Genomic DNA, 13,180 nt, shown 5'->3' on the forward strand with positions numbered 1-13,180 from the left:
TACAGGTGAACCCTACCATTCCAGATGGTAGAGCATCAGAAGTGGATGGCTGGGCAAGGAGGCAAGGGGACCATGGGTGAATGTTGCTTTCAGTAGCAACACAGCGCTTAATGGGCTCATCCTGACTATGAAACTATAGCCTTGGACCTGCAGCTTCCTCTGGCCCTTTGATAGCCCTTACTACGTTCACATAATGACCAAAATTGGTCATGGGAAGCATATGGAATCTGAATGGGAGCAATCCAAGCAGCTTGACATACTTCAGATGACCAATTTTGATAGGACGTGAAGGATAGGATGGCAAATCCAAACAGGTAGCTTCTAAGGCAACCAAGGACATGTTTGGCTCACCAAATATCCAGCAAGGGATGCAAATTCCTCCCAGGAATGGACCACGCTTCATCTTGGAGACGTGCAAGTCTTTTTCTCCTGTATTCCTACTGGAAGACAGTCCTATCATCTGTCTTCTGAGAAGTGTAGATGTTGTCTTCTGATTTCTATAGTAGGCAATGCATTGCATGCTTTTACCCGTGGAGAAACAAGGTAGATAAAGCTGTTTACAGAAGTCTTTGTCCTAGTCACTTGGAAGTTGACAGGGACTACCTGTTGTCCTGATTTTCACCTTAAACTCCACTGTAAAAATCCAAAATCATCTGACCTCATGAAGTAGTGAGGTTAACCTCAGAAAGGAAAGGTTACTCAAGGGAAGGCTCTCAAAAAGAAAAGCACTTAAGGCATTTTATAATCTTGCAGAGAACTACACCTAGTATCTCAACAAGTGAGATCTGAATAAAAGCACAGTGCACACAGTAAGCAGTCCCTACAGCAGCTATTCCTCTCCTTCTGTGTTATCACACAGGTTTATTCCAACAGTTTCTCTTTCAGAGTTTTTCATATGTCAGCAGTGATGACATTATTGGTCTTGCTTTTCAAACATACACTAAAGCAGACATTACTTACAAACTACACAAACCTACACTAGCTTTCCTAGGAGGTAGCCTTAATAACAACCCATATCAGCACTGTCCTAACTTTGGAATATGAGGTCTGTAACTGCTGACGAACCCACCAAGTTGGCATTTCTGAGCTTAAGACTGGACTAACATATACATTCTGCTCTATATCAGGAATAATACGCATAGACACGGCTGTGCTAAGAACTTTGCCGTGAGCTGATTCATGTTATACCAGAACAGTCATCTGCTACCAGCCTCCTACTTCCAGAGCACCTTAACCTAACACCTATTGGGTTTCTTTTTTTGTTTTAAAGTGTGTGTCAAGCCCCAGGGATGTGACTGTTTATAAAAATGAAACTCACTGCCTCCTCTCCTGAGATGGAGTCAGAAGTGTAAATTCTAAAGGATCCTATAAGGCCCTAAGTAGCTAAAACAGATAAAATAACAGCACTGGGTATTTAAGCATGCTATACTAACAGCAAACAGGAGCTTCAGAGGCAGCAAGGCCTCCTAAATACTTATGATAATGTCTAACAAGAATAAAAGATGTCCGACAAAATAGCAACTACACATCTTAAGGAAAATCCTTGATGTTTCCTTAGCTTCTTGGATATTTATCAAAGCATAACCTGTAGGTTAGCCTACAAAGCACTAGAACACAAAGGCTTTGTGTTCGGATCTTTCAAGAAGGAAGGTTAAACAAAGGACATTGAAATATGCTATATCAGTAGATCTTTGTTTCTAGACATCAGTGGAATAGAGGATTTGGAATAGCCTTCTCACTTTCTTCATTGTCCTTGCCCATGTGGTTTTATGTTGGGGTTTTTTGTGTTTTGCTTTTTTTTATTTTCAAGAAAAAAAGAAAAAGATGAAGAAGTAGGAACAATTGATATCTGCTGATGCAGTTGTTTTAGTAGCCATATGTGCATCACCTGGAACATGAACTATTCATATTTCAGAAAGTAAACAGTGACCTAATCCACTCAGATTTCAGAGTTTTCTGCTGCCATAGGTGCATGATTTTCAAGAGAAACTCATTTGTTCAGGGAATAGTAGAAATAAAAAAAAGTTAAAATTAATCTATGATCAAATTCCACAAGTGCCCATACGTTTTTTTCTTAGGTTGGGTAAACCAGCTGAACTTACAGTGGCACATCATGGTTTTACTGAAATTAGGAGTCTTTATTTGGATGCCATAAAACAAAACCACTGCCAGGAACTGGTCTGATATAAAAGGATTATCATATTCTCACCATCATCCAGGACTGACTCCTACTTGTTCTTCTCTAAGTTTATCCCTATGAAATTCAATGGCTAATACTCTCTTCTCAACGCAGCAGTCTGAGCAAACAGCCCTTCTCAAATTCTTTCCAAGGCTTCCTTCCCCTCACTAGTGAGGGAAAATGTATTTCCTTTCTTTGTACTCCAGACTGTGAAGCACATGCACCACATTTCACAGCAGCCTAACATAAGACTTTATCCTGTGAGTAGTGATTGCTTCATGTAAAGGTTGAGAGACTCGTGTGGATGCCAGGTAATAGGTCTTCTCTGGCATCAGCCCATTACTCTACTTGATGCCAATGCCAGATGCTCTGTGTGGTGGTTTGTCGGCATGAAGTCGCATCTCACCAGACTTTGAATACTTCACCAGAATGAGCAACTCAAAAATGAGAAGAAATGCTTTGAAAGCAGGAAAACCACAGAGAAACCACAGAGAACCAAGAAGGTCTCCTTTAAATATAAGGGAAATACCTGGTCTTAAAGAAGCTTTGTCAAGTTGCTTCTGAATGGGGAGATGTGTCCATGAAGAGGGATTTGCATGGCTGGAATGCTGGTAATACACAGCTCATACATGCTGAATTAGTCTTATACTCATCGGTCTGTTATCTTGCACTGATTGCTTTCCTCCAAAGCACCTGATTGCAACTGCTGTGGGAGACCATGCACTAGACTAGATATTTCACTGAGATGCTTCAGTACTTCTTTTGTATCTATTCAAAACCATACAGTTCATCTCCAATTGCTTTTCAGGCCAAGAATGCGCTATTCCCTTATCTCAGTAAAATCTGCCTATTGATGCTACAGATTTAAACCCAGAGAAGTTAAAAATTGGCCTTTTTCAAATATGTAAGATGGCTTTCTGTGTTGCCTGCAGGTTTCACATTTTAAGAAGCAACTTTCCCTCTCTAATGGCTAATTTTGATAATGTGATCACACAATCTGATGATGATAGCTGTTGAAATGCCTGTAAAGTAAAATTAAATGGGTCATTCTGTGTATTTTTGTGATAGGCATAAAATATCATAAGGGTTGGGCAAGTGTGGCTGGAAATTATGTTTTTTACCTTTTGCCACTGAAATGAACAATAATCAGTGTACACCAAAGAAAAAAATGGTTTAGCATGTGCATTCAGTTCATGGGGACAACTCTGCTGTATGAAGTTAAGATGTTTAAATTTTAATGTTGATTGCTTGAAAAAGCCTCCCCAGAAGAGTTTTCCATTCCCTAGAAACATGGCCAGGATAAATGCTCCATAAATAAAGGGGACACTTGGTGGAACTTGAAGTGATCAGAAAAGACATGAAAGATGGCCCTGGTTTCAGGTGCTGCATTTCAACTCCAAATAGTTGGCTTCACTTGCAAACTCCCACAGACTTCCTGTGACTGAGAGCAGTTACCAGGGGCTGTGCTTCCCATTTATAAACCAAAGGAACAAAACAGTTTTAATGCACTTTTACAAGCTCCTGTTTACTACAATCCCATCAGCAAAAGACCATTTTTCTCTCTTGTGATCAGAGGAAACCTTCTTGAAGAGCAGCTTGCATAGAGCAGCTGTATTTTATCTGTTTTTTCTTAATGCATACTATATTTAACAAGCAGGCTTTTTATCATTTTACTTATTTCTTCTAAAACTGTAATTTAAATATTGACTAAATAAAGCCATTTCTATCTCTGCTTGTCCTTCATAGACACCATGGGAACCCGACAGCCAAAACCACCCATGGCTCAAAAATAGTGCACTGTTGGTCATACCTGGTCACAGTGACAGGCCAGGAATGAACTTCATCTACATGTTAATATAAGGCATATTAATGCAAGATTCAACATGTGGAAAGGTTTTTCTCTGAAGTCTGTAACTGCCAGGCAGGAAAGAGAGCTTTACCTTTAGAGAACCAACCTTTGTTTTTTTATGAGTAGGACCAGCTCCTGTGGGCAACCCTGGTGTTGACTGGAAAAAAAGAACATGTTCTGGGGACATCTGACCTTGAATAAGCCCTAAATAAATTGAGGCAGTGGCATCCCAATGGGGAATGCAACCTGGGCCAGGGGTTATATTTTACGGAAGAGTCTATGTCCCTTCAGCAGGTTGAGGAACACGGCTTCTGGCTCTGGACTAAGGGTGTACTCACTTGGCAGCAGCTCAGATCAGTGCAACTCAGATTAGTGCTGTTTACTTTCTATTACTTATGACTTTAGCAACCTTTACAGGCAGCATAAACTCTCTGAATGTAGTGCTTCAGGAACACAGGGGGAAAACAGCTGTGAAAGAAGGCATTTGATGAAAAGGGCAAATAATCCTCACTGTGGTTTTGGATTTTACACCAGAATCGCTCCTAAATATCCATTAGTGGTAGGACTTTATTAGATGCGTTCCAAAGAGCATCTTCCAGAGCCATTTAGTTGAGAAGGAATCCCCTTACAGTGCTTTGTGCCTACACCATGATGTTAATGAATACATAGTAAGCAAGGACTGTAAGTGTTCACTTCCTAAATACATGTCTGCTCCAGACTAAGATGCTGACTTCAGTTGCCCCCAGGCACCTTGATGGAGGATGCAGTGATCCTTAAGCCTGGAGTTCTGGGTCCTTTCCTTAGAGTGGAATTCAACTGCCTAAATACATCTACGGTGCAGGACTTTGTGGAGACCTGCACCCGTATGGGGTGGGAGCAAAAGGCTGGACTCCAGCACCTAAAGTGATGTTAGGTGCCTGCATTGAAGCAGGTGCACCCTATCTTCTGTGGCCGGTGTCCCAGTGCATTTAGATGTCACCAAGAAGGGGCCAGACTGCATTTCTGCTTGTGCCATCACATAGCATGGGAGCCAGATCAGGCTGCTGGAATCAGGCAGCTTGGGAGGCAGCTGGTGCGGAGAGCCCTAGAGGTTTGGATAGGGGCTTCTAACAGAGTGCCGTGATGGTATCTAATTTAAATGGGATGGTTCTTCAGACATTTGAGGCAGTGGCTTGCAAAAACTTTATTGCAGTGAAAATCCTGTTACAGTGAACATTTATCCAGGTTCCTCAGGGGTTTGCTATATAGAGAAGTTAGATTGCAGTCTCCTTTTACCTGTCATCTATTTAGTCTGTACACAATCTGTGCAGCATGTATCGTCTTTTCTTCTGTGTTCAGTACCATGAGACTCAGGTCTCTGCTGAGCCCCTAGCTATGATTGTGATTAAAGGAGATGGGACAAAGAGCGGCTTGTGGTGTTAAGTCATAGACCACAAATAATACAAACAAGATGCCAAGTGAGGTCTGGTTTGAATTCTTGGATAATGCTTCCTGGTGGCTAATTTAGAAGGACTGAGGCTTAGAGTTTCTGTGGTCAGTTCTGCCACTGTGATCTGGTAACAGATCTGTCCTTGCGGAGGCAGGGGAAGAAAAATAAAAAAGTCACACCATCATGTCCTGTTTTCGTAAGCCAGATCCTGGGGTGCTTATTTAGAAAAGCCTCCCGTTGACTCCTGTAGTATGAATGCACAACATCCACAGGAATGTAACCCAGAAATGTGACCCAATAAATGCTGCTTCTTTAGCCATCAATCTGTTTTGCATCATGTTGTTCTCTCAACTGTTAATCCAGATGTTATTTACATCAGTACAGTAACATTAAATGCTTGTACAAGCAGTATTAATGGCATCAATAACAATACTAAACATAAATAGCAGCAGCACTGATAGTAATACTTCTAAAGCAGCTTGTAATTGTAACAACCTGTCATTCCTTTGCTAACTCGTGCTGACTCAAGATTAAATTGCTCTCTATGTGTGGAAAGCAACAAGCAAAAGAGCCCATCTGTGCCAAGACTGTTTGCCTCCCTTTGTATTTTTGTTTGTTTGCTTACACCAACTAGCTGAGAAAATGTCGCCATGCTTTACTCTCTCTATTGTTACCACATTTTTGACTGGCACCCTTCACAGGCTGTTAGTCCCTGGAAATGGAGTATAGAAATGGAGTCCTCCTTACTGAGCAGAATCTGAATGCTGGTGAAACTCTGACTTTGGTGGGTTGACTCCTGGCTTATGGTATTGCCATCTGACCTCTTTGGCTAATTATTTAAAAAAGAAATAAAGTGTAAGAGTTGTCAAAATATTGTCTGGCTGTGCTTCCTACTGGTTTGGTTTGAAGCTGTTCCTGGCAACTTCAGAATGTCCAAAGCGGCCGAATTTCTTTAAAATGGCTCTTGTCTAGAACAAGCGTGACCTATTCTTGTTCGTTGGTGTGGAGTCTCACAAGAGAAGAACTGAAACTTCAAAAGCAGCTATGGGTTTTATGAATTCTTCAGCTTTGTAAAGGGATTGTCTCCTAAGAGAAGACAGGTAGGCTTTCAACTCCCAGAATTATATATTTATTTTTTTGTCAGTGCAGTACGTCAATGTCTTTCATTCTTAACTAAATGGATATGTTTTCATGTGTTAATAACATGCAGAAAACAGGGTTTTCCTGCATTCCTTGTGGAATTTTCTGCATGGCTCCTTTTGTTATAAAGCAAGCAAAGAATAATTCTGATAAGATAGGAATTTGATATGCCTTTTGCTGGCTATTTGTCTTATCACAGATTGGGGAATATATCTGCATGCCTTCATCACAGATCAAACCTGAGGTCATTAAGTAGTTGAATAATTCTGACTCTGAGATGTAACTATAATAATAGAAGGATTGAAGTGCAATATATATTGAAGATCTGAGAAAACTTCCTGAGTTTAATGCGGATGAAATCAAGGTGTTTTATGGGTTTCTTTTAAAATCACTGTTATTTAAATGTCTTGGTTTGGACTCTAAATGAATGGCTCTGCTGGACTGCATTCTTTGCATCATGCAGCTCATAATCTATTCTTCTGTGGATTTCAAAGGGAGATACGCACCTCAGGACTCATATCTACAACAGCAGTTTTGGGGTAGGACTGGTCTTTCACACTTGGAGTCATGAGATGATGAATGGAGCAAGAAGATGGTCAGTGTAGGAGTTGTGCAGTGTGGTCATCTGTTCTTCTACTCCCCATAAGATGGGGAGAAGAACATTGTTTGGCTGCAGAAAAGGGGTATTCTGAAACACAGATCACTGACAGCTGGTCTCTGACAAACCCTGCAGCTGGAATTTCAGATGTCATCATGCTTGAGCATCTTTCCTGTCCAGGGAAAGTTGATTTGTGCTAAGATGCCTGTGTGTAAACTAAAGCATCAGAGGAAAGGGCAGACAGATTGTGGAGGGTTGTCGTTACCTGTGGACAGACAGGGTGGATGCTTTGGGCAGCAGCATTTTGAATCACCACAGAAAAATTCAATAGGAAATATCACCCATTCTCCTTCACTAAATAATATTAAATGCCTAAAGCCTATCTAGAGAAAAGAACTGAATAGCAAAAAAGCTGTATTTGCATGTCCCCTTTCCTGACAGCTGCACCTTGAAAACCACTGCTGAAGTCACCATTAGCCCCTATCTCTTGAGTTTCCATTTGATTGTGTCATATAAGTTATAAAAAGAATTGTAAAATAAACTGTAAAAAGCCCATCCCAGGATGTTATCTCTAAAGAATTTAAACTATTGCAGTGTCATAGGATCCTCAACATTTTGCCTGGCGGTTGGTTTCCCTGTCCTGTTATTGCTCCCTATCCCGTTTTGAGGCAGCTGGTAGAGAAACATCTTCACATGTCTCAGAACAAATGAGCAATTTTGTAAGTGGATCTTGTGGATGTTTGAGGTGTGAAGTCAAAGGTATTCATCTAGCCTGGGCTATTGAAGGGGTCAACTGAAAGCATATTGTAATGATGCCTTCTGGCCCTTAAAAAAATCAAGTATGTGGATTTTGGGGACCTTGGAATATTTTGCACAATGTTTGCTCGTAAAAAGAACTGTAATAAAACTTCACTTTGAACTTTAAGTACCCTACAAAAAAAAGGACAGGAAATAGAAAATCCAAAACTTAATTGTAGCCTTGGCATGAGTGGTTGTACCTTGTCACAATTCTAGCTGTCTGTAAATGCACCTCTGGAAATCTTTTTCTGAAGAAATGAATTACCTAAGCTTGGGAAGGCTCTTCAGAATATGAAATAGGAGTTTTGAAAGGCAGAGGGAGAACCTTCTTCATATCATGAAATGTATTTTAACTGCACTTGACAAGTACAGTTCAGAAATGTAGCCAAAGATTCAAATGTTTACTCAAATCTTATCTGACCTACAGAAATCTTTGAGTATGCCAAATTAGGCTGCAATTTTGCAGTAACAAGATTCTTCAGGAAAATTACAGTATTTCTGATGGGTCCTAAAATAACGGCAGTGTAATCTGCTGCAACATATTCAGCCCACTCTCTTCTGATCACGAAGGGATTGTGAAAAAAAGTATGGAAATTGAAAATGTTGATTTCTTTTTCTTTTTTTTTTTTTTTTTTTTCCTCTTAAAGAATATATCCAGCTGTGAAAAAAATATTGTATTTTTATTTCTCAGTTCCAGAGGGCTTTGTTTCCCTCCTGACAGTTGTAGCAAATTTCCGCCAAATAGAGGTGGTGCCAGACTCTCTGTTGCCAAGAATTCAGCCCATCCAAATTGCCTTGTGTTTGCTATGGGATGAAGACACAGGCACAATCTTACACATCACTCATGATGTGGCTGCATTTGATTTCTGCTGTATCTGATCCCTGCATCCCAGGGGAGTGGAGGTTTGGCATTTAGCAATCCCAACGTGCAGTTTGGCACCTGAAGTATTTCTGAAAATACTTCTGAAATATTCGGGATCTAAATGTCATTGAAACCTGAGCCCAGCTACCTAGGCTGCTCTTCTAAAATGGGATGTAGGTGGGTGTAGTCTCTGAAACCTGTACCACAAAACCTCATCCATGGGACTACACCTTACATGTCTCCATCAAAGCAGTGCCCTTCCCCACTAAACATGACTTAAGCATTAATGACACAGTCCCCATCTGGGCAACTGAATGCAGAATGCTTTTCCTCATCTGACTGCAGGAATGAGAGGTAAGATTTTGCTTCTGAAAAAGCTCAAATGAGAGCAGGTCTAGGTTTTGGCCTTGTTTTAGAGTTAGGCACAGGAGTATGGCAAGCTGACCTGCTCTCTGTGGCTCCTAGTGGGAGTTTTGTTTCCATGTGACTTGGGATGTGTGACCGATATCCTTGGACTGATGATTCCAAGTTGCTAGGGCACTTTCCAATGAGTGTGATACCCTGCATTAACGTGTGATGCACTGGCAAGGGCACAGGACCAATTCTTAACACTTCGTTATTGCTGATACTGCGTTTCAATGTAAGGCAACTCTGTGCCTCTTGCTAGACAGAGTGTCTCTCCTATCCAACAGGGTTAACAATGAGCCATCCTCTATTGTAGTGCTGACCTCTGTCATTTCTTTGGGCACCCCTTCTGCTCACCATTCCGTTTTGTGCTCCTTCCTCCTGCTGCCTCTTGTCAGTCACACTCAGAAATGCTCCAGGGGCAGAGATCACCTTGCTTTGCTGTTTCTGTACTGCCTGTAGCAGCCACAGAGTTCTTTGTCTCCAAACGATTAAACCCACTGTTGCTTGGGTTACTTCATCCACCCACATGGCTGTGGGGCTGATTTAACTAATTTTTGCAGAGTCTTTCTTGAGTCTCAAATAAGAAGCTGCTCAAGCACAGCAAGCCTGGTGAGTGTATGTAGCCTCAGCAAGAGCACCACTGGAATTTCAAAAGTTCCAATTAGGCTGGAGAAACAAACTCACGTGAGTTACTCAGTAGCACTTGGGCATTGCTTTGCCATTGGTATCTTCTGAAAAATGCCTTTCTCTGGAAACAGCATCGCCATAGCACTTCACAAGTGCTCCAGTGCCTGGTGCTCATTTCATCCCTAATGTAAACAGCACAAACCCTGAGCTGGAATTTGAATCCTCACATCGCACAGGAGTAAAAGAATTTTCTTCATTACTGCTGGGTAACAAAACGTCACTTTGTCTGGCCCTGCGAGAAGAGGGTTTCGCTGTACATCCTCCTGGGAAATTCCGCTTGGCTGGCTGTCAGGAGAATGGCAGTGTTTTGAGCACTGCTGCAAGATGCTGCAATTACTGTACTTGTGTTATTTTGCATTTCAAGCTGTTGTCTTAGTGTCAGCCTGTGCACATTAAACATGACAGTGCTCTATAGGTTTCTCTGTGATACCAATATATCTCTAACAAAAGCGGATTCCAGGAACATGGCTGGAGAGGAGTCCTTTGCTTCTTCTGTCCCTCTCCTTTTTGCTGATGGGACTAGTGCTGATACAGGTGTGAATCTGGAGCCATTTAAAAATACACCAAAAACCTGAATGTAGCTATGTAAACCATTAAAGAAAAACCCCAGAAACATTTCACAGGAAGAGATTGTGTGCGCTGCAGGTTTTTTATTAGATTAAAGAACTGGAATGAAGCAGTGTGATTCAAAGTGGTCACACTATAGTAATAATAAATAATAAATAAAAGCTGCTCTGAAATCCTTTAATTGGAAATAAAAATCAGCTTTTGCTAAGCTACACGGAGATAGAGTACAAAAGGAGGGGAGGGAGCATGGATTTGGAGCCCTCTTGAATGATCTATTATGCTGAAACTGCTTTTATCTTTTGTTTGGTGCAGTTGTTGAATGCAAAGTTGGCTTAATCTGTGTGACATGTGTGGCAGACGCCTCTTTGGTCTGTGCATCCTACAGGGTGCAAAAGACCAGCTGGCTCAGCAAATTCCTCAAGGCATTATTTGCTGCTTATCTTAACACCATGCACAGGGATCCTCTGACATCCTAGGGAAAGATGAACTTGCACAAAAAGAGGGAGGCTGGAAAAGGAGGGAGTGGGGGGAAGAGAGTTGAGGTGTAAGGAAGCAGTTGCCTCCTGGCATCCCAAAAAGCTTCTTGTGGTTCCCACATCCTGACATGGGCTGTGGAAGGGCTTTCCCTGCCTGTACCCTGCCCTTAGTCCAGCAGTAGTTATGTCCCATTTGAAGAATGGACAAACCCAAAGACACCTGCACACTAAGTCCTTTGCTTAGTCAATTTTTCCAAAAAAACCCACCTCCCACAGCCTCTCCCTAGGCTGCTTAGCAGAAGCAAATCCTTTCCTCCTGTTACAGGGCTCCTGACAAGCTCCTTCCTCTTTATTACCATCGTTGCTTGGCCACTTTGGACCTTCTGTGTCACTCCAGTTTAACTGAAAAGTAACACAAGCAGTAGGCAGCAGGAGAGTTGTTTACCCATATGATGGTAACCAGCCTCCTGAGAAATGTGTGATGCCACCTTGGACTATGGGTGATGGTCATTTTTTGCCCTCCTACAAGCTTTACCTAGATTCCTGTCTGACACAGGAAAGCCTGATCTAACTTGAGTATCGTCCTGTGGATGGAGTTACCCCTATGCTGCAGAGATATGTTAAATATAATTCCACTTGTCTACAGAGGTGTGGTGGGTCAGCCCTGGCTGGATGCCAGATGACCACCAAACTACTTTATCATTCCCATTCTCAACTTCAGGCACTCCCCTTGTTCCAGCATGGTGACCTCCATGGGCTGCAGGGGTACAGCCTGCCTCACCATGGTCTGCACCATGGGCTGCAGGGCAATCTCTGCTCCAGTGCCTGGAACACCTTCTCTCCTCCTCCTGCACTGACCTTGATGTCTGTAGAACTGTTCCTCACACGTATTCTCACTCCTTTCTCTGGCTTCAATTGGTCCTGTGCAGTTTTTTCCCCCTTCTTAAATGTGTTATCCCAGAGGTGCTACCACTGTTGCTGATGGGCTTGGGCTTGGCCTTGGCCAGTGGTGGACGTGTCTTGGAGCTGGCTGGCATTGGCTCTATTGGACATAGAGGAAGCTTCTGGCAGCTTCTCACAGAAGCCACCCTGGTAGCTCCCCATACCCCGCTACCAAAACCTTGCCACAAAAGACCAGTACAGGAGCCGGTAAACGTGAAGGTCATTCTATTCAAGCTGATAAAAATTCCTACTTGGATTGAACTCCCCTGGAAAACTCTGAAAGTGATTCTGCTCCAGGAGGGGTCTGGCATGGGACATTCACAGATGGCACATGGTGTATTTTTCATTTCCGATCTGTGCCTGTAATAATCTTTATGGCTGAAAGAAAAGTTGACAACTTACAATAAAGGTGCTATAGTCAGAAAAAAAAAAATCTAATTTATGGTGATTTAAACACACTGTACCTGCACTGCCATTTGAAAACCATGATTGTAAAAGAACTATAACATGAAAAACGTGGGGAGGAATTTATTAAAGGCCAGGCCACTTTAGCAAAGCCAAGATCTGAGCTGCCTGAAATGTAATGTGGTGCTTATAAACTAAAGGCATAAGTTATTAACTTAAACTAAATGATTTCAGATTTGTGTTCAATGGACTTGGTAATTATACCAAGGAATTTAAGCTGACCTCATCAAGCCTGCTTTCTCTTTTAAAATGTATTTCTGTGTCAATTAAAATGCCTGAGTATAAAAACCAAAGTTTTTATAGGCCCAGCCATACAAATTCATTATCGTGCTATTATATACTTGGCAGTCTACAAATATGCCAGTGATTAACTTAGTGTGCATTAGCTGCCAGTGTTGCAGCATTTCAGATAAGTGTGGCTATTGTCTACACTCAGCTGACTGAAATTGCCATGGATATAGACCTTGGATGCCCTGGAGAAAGTAAGTTCTTTCTGGTTGATAGTGGCTGTCTGCTAGATGAACCTTATATTGAATACGGAAGCACCACAGGCAATAGACAGATAGCTGTTCCTGGAAAACGGCTACTGGAAAGGTTTTCTGCAGGGTGCCGGACAGGGATGGCAAATTCCCAGGCTGCGATCAGTTCTTGCCTCTGCCCATGCATGGCTGGATAGCTTTAGTCAACAGCTTCCCTACTCCATGTGTTTCCATCATTATATTATTCCCATTTTGTTCCATTTATATGTCTGCTTTACATTGTGAATTTTATGGGGCAGGG

This window comes from Psittacula echo (genome assembly GCF_963264785.1).
Source record: "Psittacula echo genome assembly, chromosome: 2".
Lineage (NCBI taxonomy): Eukaryota > Metazoa > Chordata > Aves > Psittaciformes > Psittacidae > Psittacula > Psittacula echo.